Source organism: Nomia melanderi, unplaced genomic scaffold (genome assembly GCF_051020985.1).
Source record: "Nomia melanderi isolate GNS246 unplaced genomic scaffold, iyNomMela1 scaffold0026, whole genome shotgun sequence".
Classification (NCBI taxonomy): domain Eukaryota; kingdom Metazoa; phylum Arthropoda; class Insecta; order Hymenoptera; family Halictidae; genus Nomia; species Nomia melanderi.
In genome coordinates, this window is record NW_027475141.1 from 1,730,372 (window position 1) to 1,741,157 (window position 10,786).

The following is a 10,786-nucleotide window of genomic DNA, read 5'->3' on the forward strand; positions in this document are numbered from 1 at the left end:
CTATCTGTAATAGCACACGAGAAAGCACCATATATATGCTGGATTTTTACATGACTTTGGGTGACGGACACCGAAAATCTGTAAGTTTCTCGGCCCCTGGAGGGCCGAGGTCGCTCCTGCTTCACAGATTCATGCGCCAGGGCCTCCTGCAGACAATGCACTTTGATTTATCGCGCTATCTGTAATAGAACCCGAGATATCACCAGATATATGCTGGATTTTTACATGAAATTGGGTGACGGTTACCGAAAATCTGTAATTTTTTCGAACCCTGGTGGTCCGATGTTGTTCCCACTGCCCAGATTCATGCGCCAGGGCCTCCTACAGACAATACACTTTGATTTATTGCGCTATCTGTAATAGCACCCGAGATATCACCAGATATATATTGGATTTTTCCCTGACACTGAGTGTCCGGCCCCATGAGACGGTGGTTTTCTCGGCCCCTGGTGATCCGAGGTCGTTCCCGCTGCACAGATTCATGCGCCAGGGTCTCCTGCAGATAATTCACTTTGGTTTATTCCGCTATCTCTAATGGCACCCGAGATATCACCAGATATATATTGGATTTTCCCCTGACCCTGAGTGTCCGGCCCCATGAGACTGTGGTTTTCTCGGCTCCAGGTGGTCCGAGGTCGTTCCCGCTGCCCAGATTCATGCGCCAGGGCCTCCTGCAGATAATTCACTTTGGTTTATTGCGCTATCTCTAATAGCACCCGTGATATCACCAGATATATATTGGATTTTCCCCTGACCCTGAATGTCCGGCCCCATGAGACTGTGGTTTTCTCGGCTCCAGGTGGTCCGAGGTCGTTCCCGCTGCCCAGATTCATGCGCCAGGGCCTCCTGCAGAAAATTCACTTTGGTTTATTGCGCTATCTCTAATAGCACCCGAGATATCACCAGATATATATTGGATTTTCCCCTGACCCTGAATGTCCGGCCCCATGAGACGGTGATTTTCTCGGCGCCTGGTGGTCCGAGGTCGTTGCCGCAGCACAGATTCATTCACCAGTGCCTCCTACAGACAATGCACTTTGATATATTGCGCTATCTCTAATAGCACCTGAGATAACACCAGATATATATTGGATTTTTCCCCGACCCTGAGTGTCCGGCCCAATGAGACGGTGGTTTTCTCGACCCCTGGTGGTCCGAGGTCGTTCCCGCTGCACAGATTCATGCGCCCCGGCCTCCTGCAGATAATTCACTTTGGTTTATTGCGCTATCTCTAGTAGCACCCGAGATATCACCAGATATATATTGAATTTTTGCCCGACCCTGAGTGTCCGGCCCCATGTGTCGGTGGTTTTCTCGGTCCCTGGTGATCCGAGGTCGTTCCTGCTGCACAGATGCACGCGCCAGGGCCTCCTGCAGATATTTCACTTTGATTTATCGCGCTATCTGTAATAGCACCCGAGATATCACCAGATATATATTGGATTTTTCCCCGACCCTGAGTGTTCGGCCCCATGAGACGGTGGTTTTCTAGGCCCCTGGTGGTCCGAGGTCGTTTCCGCTGCACAGATTCATGCGCCAGGGCCTCCTGCAGATAATTCACTTTGGATTATTGCGCTATCTCTAATAGCACCCGAGATATCACCAGATTTATATTGGATTTTCCCCTGACCCTGAGTGTCCGGCCCAATGAGACTGTGGTTTTCTCGGCCCCTGGTGGTCCGAGGTCGTTCCCGCTGCACAGATTCATGCGCCAGGGCCTCCTGCAGATAATTCACTTTGGATTATTGCGATAACTGTAATAGCACCCGAGATATCACCAGATATATATTGGATTTTTCCCTGACCCTGAGTGTCCGGCCCCATGAGACGGTGGTTTTCTCGGCCCCTGGTGGTCCGAGGTCGTGCCCGCTGCACAGATTCATGCGCCAGGGCCTCCTGCAGATAATTCACTTTGGTTTATTGCGCTATCTCTAATAGCACCCGAGATATCACCAGATATATATTGGATTTTTCCCTGACCCTGAGTGTCCGGCCCCATGAGACGGTGGTTTTCTCGGACCCTGGTGTTCCGAGGTCGTGCCCGCTGCACAGATTCATGCGCCAGGGCCTCCTACGGACAATGCACTTTGATTTATTGCGCTATCTCTAATAGCACCCGTGATATCACCAGATATATATTGGATTTTTCCCTGACCCTGAGTGCCCGGCCCCATGAGACGGTGGTTTTCTCGGCCCCTGGTGGTCCGAGGTCGTTCCCACCGCACAGATTCATGCGCCAGGGCCTCCTGCAGATAATTCACTTTGAATTATTGCGCTATATGTAATAGCACCCGAGATATCACCAGATGTATATTGGATTTTTCCCTGACCCTGAGTGCCCGGCCCCATGAGACGGTGGTTTTCTCGGCCCCTGGTGGTCCGAGGTCGTTGCCGCTGCACAGATTCATGCGACAGGGCCTCCCGCAGACAAAGCACTTTGGTTTATCGCGCTATCTCTAATAGCACCCGAGATATCACCAGATATATATTGGATTTTTACATGACCCTGAGTGTCCGGCCCCATGAGACGGTGGTTTTCTCGGCCCCTGGTGATCCGAGGTCGTTCCTGCTGCACAGATGCATGCGCCAGGGCGTCCTGCAGATAATTCACTTTGATTTATCGCGCTATCTGTAATAGCACCCGAGAAAGCGCCATATATATGCCGGATTTTTACATGACTTTGGGTGACGGATACAGAAAATCTGTAATTTTCTCGACCCCTGGTGGTGCGATGTCGTTCTGCTGCACAGATTCATGCGCAAGGGTCTCCTACGGACAATGCACTTTGATTTATCGCTCTATCTGTAATAGAACCCGAGATATCACCACATATATGCTGAATTTTTACATGACATTGGGTGACGGATACCGAAAATCTGTAATTTTCTCGGCCCCTGGTGGTCCGATGTCGTTCCTGCTGCACAGATTCATGCGCAATGGCCTCCTACGGACAATGCACTTTGATTTTTTGCGCTATCTCTAATAGCACCCGAGATATCACCAGATATATATTGGATTATCCCCTGACCCTGAGTGCCCGGCCCCATGAGACTGTGGTTTTCTCGGCCCCTGGTGGTCCGAGGTCGTTCCTGCTGCGCAGATGCATGCGCCAGGGCGTCCTGCAGATAATTCACTTTGATTTATCGCGCTATCTGTAATAGCACCCGAGAAAGCACCATATATATGCCGGATTTTTACATGACTTTGGGTGACGGATACAGAAAATCTGTAATTTTCTCGACCCCTGGTGGTCCGATGTCGTTCTGCTGCACAGATTCATGCGCAAGGGTCTCCTACGGACAATGCACTTTGATTTATCGCTCTATCTGTAATAGAACCCGAGATATCACCAGATATATGCTGAATTTTTACATGACATTGGGTGACGGATACCGAAAATCTGTAATTTTCTCGGCCCCTGGTGGTCCGATGTCGTTCCTGCTGCACAGATTCATGCGCAATGGCCTCCTACGGACAATGCACTTTGATTTTTTGCGCTATCTCTAATAGCACCCGAGATATCACCAGATATATATTGGATTATCCCCTGACCCTGAGTGCCCGGCCCCATGAGACTGTGGTTTTCTCGGCCCCTGGTGGTCCGAGGTCGTTCCCACTGCACAGATTCATGCGCCAGGGCCTCCCACAGACAATGCACTTTGATGTATTGCGCTATCTGTAATAGCACCCGAGATATCACCAGATATATATTGGATTTTTCCCTGACCCTGAGTGTCCGGCCCCATGAGACTGTGGTTTTCTTGGCCCCTGGTGGTCCGAGGTCGTTCCCCCTCCACAGATGCATGCGCCAGGGCCTCCTCCAGATAATTCACTTTGGTTTATTGCGCTATCTCTAATAGCACCCGAGATATCACCATGTACATCCTGGGTTTTTACAAGACCTTGGGTGTCCGGCCCCATGTGTCGGTGGTTTTCTCGGCCCCTGGTGGTCCGAGGTCGTTGCCGCTGCACAGATTCATGCGCCAGGGCCTCCCGCAGGCAAAGCACTTTGATTTATCGCGCTATCTCTAATAGCATCCGAGATATCACCAGATATACATTGGATTTTCCCCTGACCCTGAGTGTCCGGCCCCATGAGACGGTGGTTTTCTCGGGCCCTGGTGGTCCGATGTCGTTCCCGCTGCACAGATTCATGCGCCAGGGATTCCTGCAGACAATTCACTTTGGTTTATTGCGCTATCTCTAATAGCACCCGACATATCACCAGATATATATTGGATTTTTACATGACCCTGAGGGTCCGGCCCCATGAGACGGTGGTTTTATCGGCCCCTGGTGGTCCGAGGTCGTTCCCGCTTCACAGATGCATGCGCCAGGGCCTCCTACAGACAATGCACTTTGATTTATTGCGCTATCTGTAATAGCACCCGAGATATCAACAGATATATATTGGATTTTTCCCAGACCCTGAGTGTCCGGCCCCATGAGACGGTGGTTTTCTCGGCCCCTGGAGGTCCGAGGTCGTTCCCGCTGGCCAGATTCATGCGCCAGGGCCTGCTACAGACAATGCAATTTGATTTATTGCGCTATCTGTAATAGCACCCGAGATATCACCAGATATATATTGGATTTTCCCCTGACCCTGAGTGTCCGGCCCCATGAGACGGTGGTTTTCTCGGCCCCTGGTGGTCCGAGGTCGTTCCCGCTGGCCAGATTCATGCGGCAGGCCTCCTACAGACAATGCACTTTGGTTTATTGCGCTATGTCTAATAGCACCCGAGATATCACCCGTTATATATTGTATTTTTCCCTGACCCTGAGTGTCCGGCCCCATGAGACGGTGGTTTTCTCTGCCCCTGGTAGTCCGAGGTCGTTCCCGCTGCCCAGATTCATGCGCCAGGGCCTCCTACAGACCATGCACTTTGATTTATTGCGCGATCTCTAATAGCACACGAGATATCAACAGATATATATTGGATTTTCCCCTGACCCTGAGTGTCCGGCCCCATGAGACGGTGGTTTTCTCGGCCCCTGGTGGTCCGAGGTCGTTGCCGCTGCACAGATTCATGCGCCAGGGCCTCCCGCAGGCAAAGCACTTTGATTTATCGCGCTATCTCTAATAGCATCCGAGATATCACCAGATATACATTGGATTTTCCCCTGACCCTGAGTGTCCGGCCCCATGAGACGGTGGTTTTCTCGGGCCCTGGTGGTCCGATGTCGTTCCCGCTGCACAGATTCATGCGCCAGGGATTCCTGCACACAATTCACTTGGGTTTATTGCGCTATCTCTAATAGCACCCGACATATCACCAGATGTATATTGGATTTTTACATGACCCTGAGTGTCCGGCCCCATGAGACGGTGGTTTTATCGGCCCCTGGTGGTCCGAGATCGTTCCCGCTTCACAGATGCATGCGCCAGGGCCTCCTACAGACAATGCACTTTGATTTATTGCGCTATCTGTAATAGCACCCGAGATATCAACAGATATATATTGGATTTTTCCCAGACCCTGAGTGTCCGGCCCCATGAGACGGTGGTTTTCTCGGCCCCTGGAGGTCCGAGGTCGTTCCCGCTGGCCAGATTCATGCGCCAGGGCCTGCTACAGACAATGCAATTTGATTTATTGCGCTATCTGTAATAGCACCCGAGATATCACCAGATATATATTGGATTTTCCCCTGACCCTGAGTGTCCGGCCCCATGAGACGGTGGTTTTCTCGGCCCCTGGTGGTCCGAGGTCGTTCCCGCTGGCCAGATTCATGCGGCAGGCCTCCTACAGACAATGCACTTTGGTTTATTGCGCTATGTCTAATAGCACCCGAGATATCACCAGTTATATATTGTATTTTTCCCTGACCCTGAGTGTCCGGCCCCATGAGACGGTGGTTTTCTCGGCCCCTGGTGGACCGAGGTCGTTCCCGCTGGCCAGATTCATGCGGCAGGCCTCCTACAGACAATGCACTTTGGTTTATTGCGCTATGTCTAATAGCACCCGAGATATCAACAGATATATATTGGATTTTCCCCTGACTCTGAGAGTCCGACCCAATGTGACCGTGGTTTTCTCGGCCCCTGGTGCTCCGAGGTCGTTCCCGCTGGCCAGATTCATGCGACAGGCCTCCTACAGACAATGCACTTTGGTTTATTGCGCTATCTCTATTAGCACCCGAGATATCAGCAGATATATATTGGATTTTTCGCTGACCCTGAGTGTCCGGCCCCATGTGACGGAGGTTTTCTCGGCCCCTGGTGGTCCGAGGTCGTTCCCGCTTCACAGATGCATGCGGCAGGGCCTCCTGCAGATAATTCACTTTGGTTTATTGCGCTATCTCTAATGGCACCCGAGATATCACCATGTACATCCTGGGTTTTTACAAGACCTTGGGTGTCCGGCCCCATGTGTCGGTGGTTTTCTCGGCCCCTGGTGGTCCGAGGTCGTTGCCGCTGCACAGATTCATGCGCCAGGGCCTCCCGCAGGCAAAGCACTTTGATTTATCGCGCTATCTGTAATAGCACCCGCGATATCAACAGATATATATTGGATTTTTCCCAGACCCTGAGTGTCCGGCCCCATGAGACTGTGGTTTTCTCGGCCCCTGGAGGTCCGAGGTCGTTCCCGCTGGCCAGATTCATGCGCCAGGGCCTGCTACAGACAATGCAATTTGATTTATTGCGCGATCTGTAATAGCACCCGAGATATCACCAGATATATATTGTATTTTTCCCTGACCCTGTGTGTCCGGCCCCATCAGACGGTGGTTTTCTCGGCCCCTGGTGGTCCATGGGCGTTCCCGCTGTCCAGATTCATGCGCCAGGGCCCGCTACAGACAATGCACTTTGATTTATTGCGCTATCTGTAATAGCACCCGAGATATCACCAGATATATATTGGATTTGCCCCTGACCCTGAGTGTCCGGCCCCATGTGTCGGTGGTTCTCTCGGCCCCTGGTGGTCCGAGGTCGTTCCCACTGTACAGATTCATGCACCAGGTCCTCCTCCAGATAATTCACTTTGGTTTATTGCGCTATCTCTAATAGCACCCGAGATATCACCAGATATATATTGGATTTTCCCCTGACTCTGAGAGTCCGGCCCCATGTGACCGTGGTTTTCTCGGCCCCTGGTGCTCCGAGGTCGTTCCCGCTGCCCAGATTCATGGGCCAGGGCCTCCTGCAGATAATTCACTTTGGTTTATTGCGCTATCTCTAATAGCACCCGAGATATCACCAGATATATATTGATTTTCCCCTGACCCTGAGTGTCCGCCCCCATGAGACTGTGGTTTTCTCGGCCCCTGGTGGTCCGAGGTGGTTGCCGCTGGCCACATTCATGCGCCAGGGCCTCCTACAGACAATGCACTTAGATTTATTGCGTTATCTGTAATAGCACCCGAGATATCACCGGATATATATTGGATTTTTCCCTGACCCTGAGTGTCCGGCCCCATGAGACGGTGGTTTTCTCGGCCCCTGGTGGTCCGAGCCCGTTCCCGCTGGCCAGATTCATGCGCCAGGGCCTCCTACAGACAATGCACTTTGATTTATTGCGCTATCTGTAATAGCACCCGAGATATCACTAGATATATATTGGATTTTCCCCTGACCCTGAGTGTCCGGCCCCATGAGACTGTGGTTTTCTCGGCCCCAGGTGGTCCGAGGTCGTTCCCGCTGCACAAATTCATGCGCCAGGGCCACCTACAGACAATGCACTTTGATTTATTGCGCTATCTGTAATAGCACCCGAGATATCACCAGATATATATTGGATTTTTCCCTGACCCTGGGTGTCCGGCCCCATGAGACGGTGGTTGTCTCGGCCCATGGTGGTCCGAGGTCGTTCCCGCTGCACAGATTCATGCGCTTGGGCCTCCTGCAGATAATTCACTTTGGTTTATTGGGCTATCTGTAATAACACCCGAGATATCACCAAATACATATTGGATTTTCCCCTGACCCTGAGTGTCCGGCCCCATGAGACGGTGGTTCTCTCGGCCCCTGGTGATCCGAGCTCGTTCCCGCTGGCCAGATTCATGCGCCAGGGCCTCCTACAGACAATGCACTTTGATTTATTGCGCTACCTGTAATAGCACCCGAGATATCACCAGATATATATTGGATTTTCCCATGACCCTGAGTGTCCGGCCCCATGAGACTGTGGATATCTCGGCCCCTGGTGGTCCGATGTCGTACCCGCTGCACAGATTCATGCGCCAGGGCCTCCTACAGACAATGCACTTTGATTTACTGCGCTACCTGTAATAGCACCCGAGATATCACCAGATATATATTGGATTTTCCCATGACCCTGAGTGTCCGGCCCCATGAGACTGTGGTTTTCTCGGCCCCTGGTGGTCCGAGGTCGTTCCTGCTTCACAGATTCATGCGCCAGGGCCTCCTGCAGACAATGCACTTTGATTTATCGCGCTATCTGTAATAGAACCCGAGATATCACCAGATATATGCTGGATTTTTACATGAAATTGGGTGACGGTTACCGAAAATCTGTAATTTTTTCGAACCCTGGTGGTCCGATGTTGTTCCCACTGCCCAGACTCATGCGCCCGGGCCTCCTACAGACAATACACTTTGATTTATTGCGCTATCTGTAATAGCACCCGAGATATCACCAGATATATATTGGATTTTTCCCTGACCCTGAGTGTCCGGCCCCATGAGACGGTGGTTTTCTCGGCCCCTGGTGGTCCGAGCTCGTTCCCGCTGGCCAGATTCATGCGCCAGGGCCTCCTACAGACAATGCACTTTGATTTATTGCGCTATCTGTAATAGCACCCGAGATATCACTAGATATATATTGGATTTTCCCCTGACCCTGAGTGTCCGGCCCCATGAGACTGTGGTTTCCTCGGCCCCAGGTGGTCCGAGGTCGTTCCCGCTGCACAAATTCATGCGCCAGGGCCTCCTACAGACAATGCACTTTGATTTATAGCGCTATCTGTAATAGCACCCGAGATATCACCAGATATATATTGGATTTTTCCCTGACCCTGAGTGTCCGGCCCCATGAGACGGTTGTTCTCTCGGCCCCTGGTGATCCGAGCTCGTTCCCGCTGGCCAGATTCATGCGCCAGGGCCTCCTACAGACAATGCACTTTGATTTATTGCGCTACCTGTAATAGCACCCGAGATATCACCAGATATATATTGGATTTTCCCATGACCCTGAGTGTCCGGCCCCATGAGACTGTGGATATCTCGGCCCCTGGTGGTCCGATGTCGTACCCGCTGCACAGATTCATGCGCCAGGGCCTCCTACAGACAATGCACTTTGATTTACTGCGCTACCTGTAATAGCACCCGAGATATCACCAGATATATATTGGATTTTCCCATGACCCTGAGTGTCCGGCCCCATGAGACTGTGGTTTTCTCGGCCCCTGGTGGTCCGAGGTCGTTCCTGCTTCACAGATTCATGCGCCAGGGCCTCCTGCAGACAATGCACTTTGATTTATCGCGCTATCTGTAATAGAACCCGAGATATCACCAGATATATGCTGGATTTTTACATGAAATTGGGTGACGGTTACCGAAAATCTGTAATTTTTTCGAACCCTGGTGGTCCGATGTTGTTCCCACTGCCCAGACTCATGCGCCCGGGCCTCCTACAGACAATACACTTTGATTTATTGCGCTATCTGTAATAGCACCCGAGATATCACCAGATATATATTGGATTTTTCCCTGACCCTGAGTGTCCGGCCCCATGAGACGGTGGTTTTCTCGGCCCCTGGTGGTCCGAGCTCGTTCCCGCTGGCCAGATTCATGCGCCAGGGCCTCCTACAGACAATGCACTTTGATTTATTGCGCTATCTGTAATAGCACCCGAGATATCACTAGATATATATTGGATTTTCCCCTGACCCTGAGTGTCCGGCCCCATGAGACTGTGGTTTCCTCGGCCCCAGGTGGTCCGAGGTCGTTCCCGCTGCACAAATTCATGCGCCAGGGCCTCCTACAGACAATGCACTTTGATTTATAGCGCTATCTGTAATAGCACCCGAGATATCACCAGATATATATTGGATTTTTCCCTGACCCTGAGTGTCCGGCCCCATGAGACGGTGGTTTTCTCGGCCCCTGGTGGTCCGAGCTCGTTCCCGCTGGCCAGATTCATGCGCCAGGGCCTCCTACAGACAATGCACTTTGATTTATTGCGCTATCTGTAATAGCACCCGAGATATCACCAGATATATATTGTATTTTTCCCTGACCCTGAGTGTCCGGCCCCATGAGACGGTGGTTTTCTCGGCCCCTGGTGGTCCGAGGTCGTTCCCGCTGCACAGATTCATGCGCCAGGGCCTCCTGCAGATAATTCACTTTGGTTTATTGCGCTATCCCTAATGGCACCCGAGATATCACCAGATATATATTGGATTTTCCCCTGACCCTGAGTGTCCGGCCCCATGTCTCGATGGTTTTCTCGGCCCCTGGTGGTCCGAGGTCGTTCCCGCTGCCCATATTCATGCGCCAGGTCCTCCTACAGACAATGCACTTTGATTTATTGCGCTATCAGTAATAGCACCCGAGATAGCACCATATATATGCTGGATTTTTACATGACTTTGTGTGACGGATACCGAAAATCTGTAATTTTCTCGGCCCCTGGTGGTCCGAGGTCGTTCCCGCTGCACAGATTCATGCGCCAGGGCCTCCTACAGACAATGCACTTTGATAATTGCGCTATCACTAATAGCACCCGAGATATCACCAGATATATATTGGATTCTTCCCTGACCCTGAGTGTCCGGCCCCATGAGACGGTGGTTTTCTCGTCCCCTGGTGGTCCGAGGTCGTTCCCG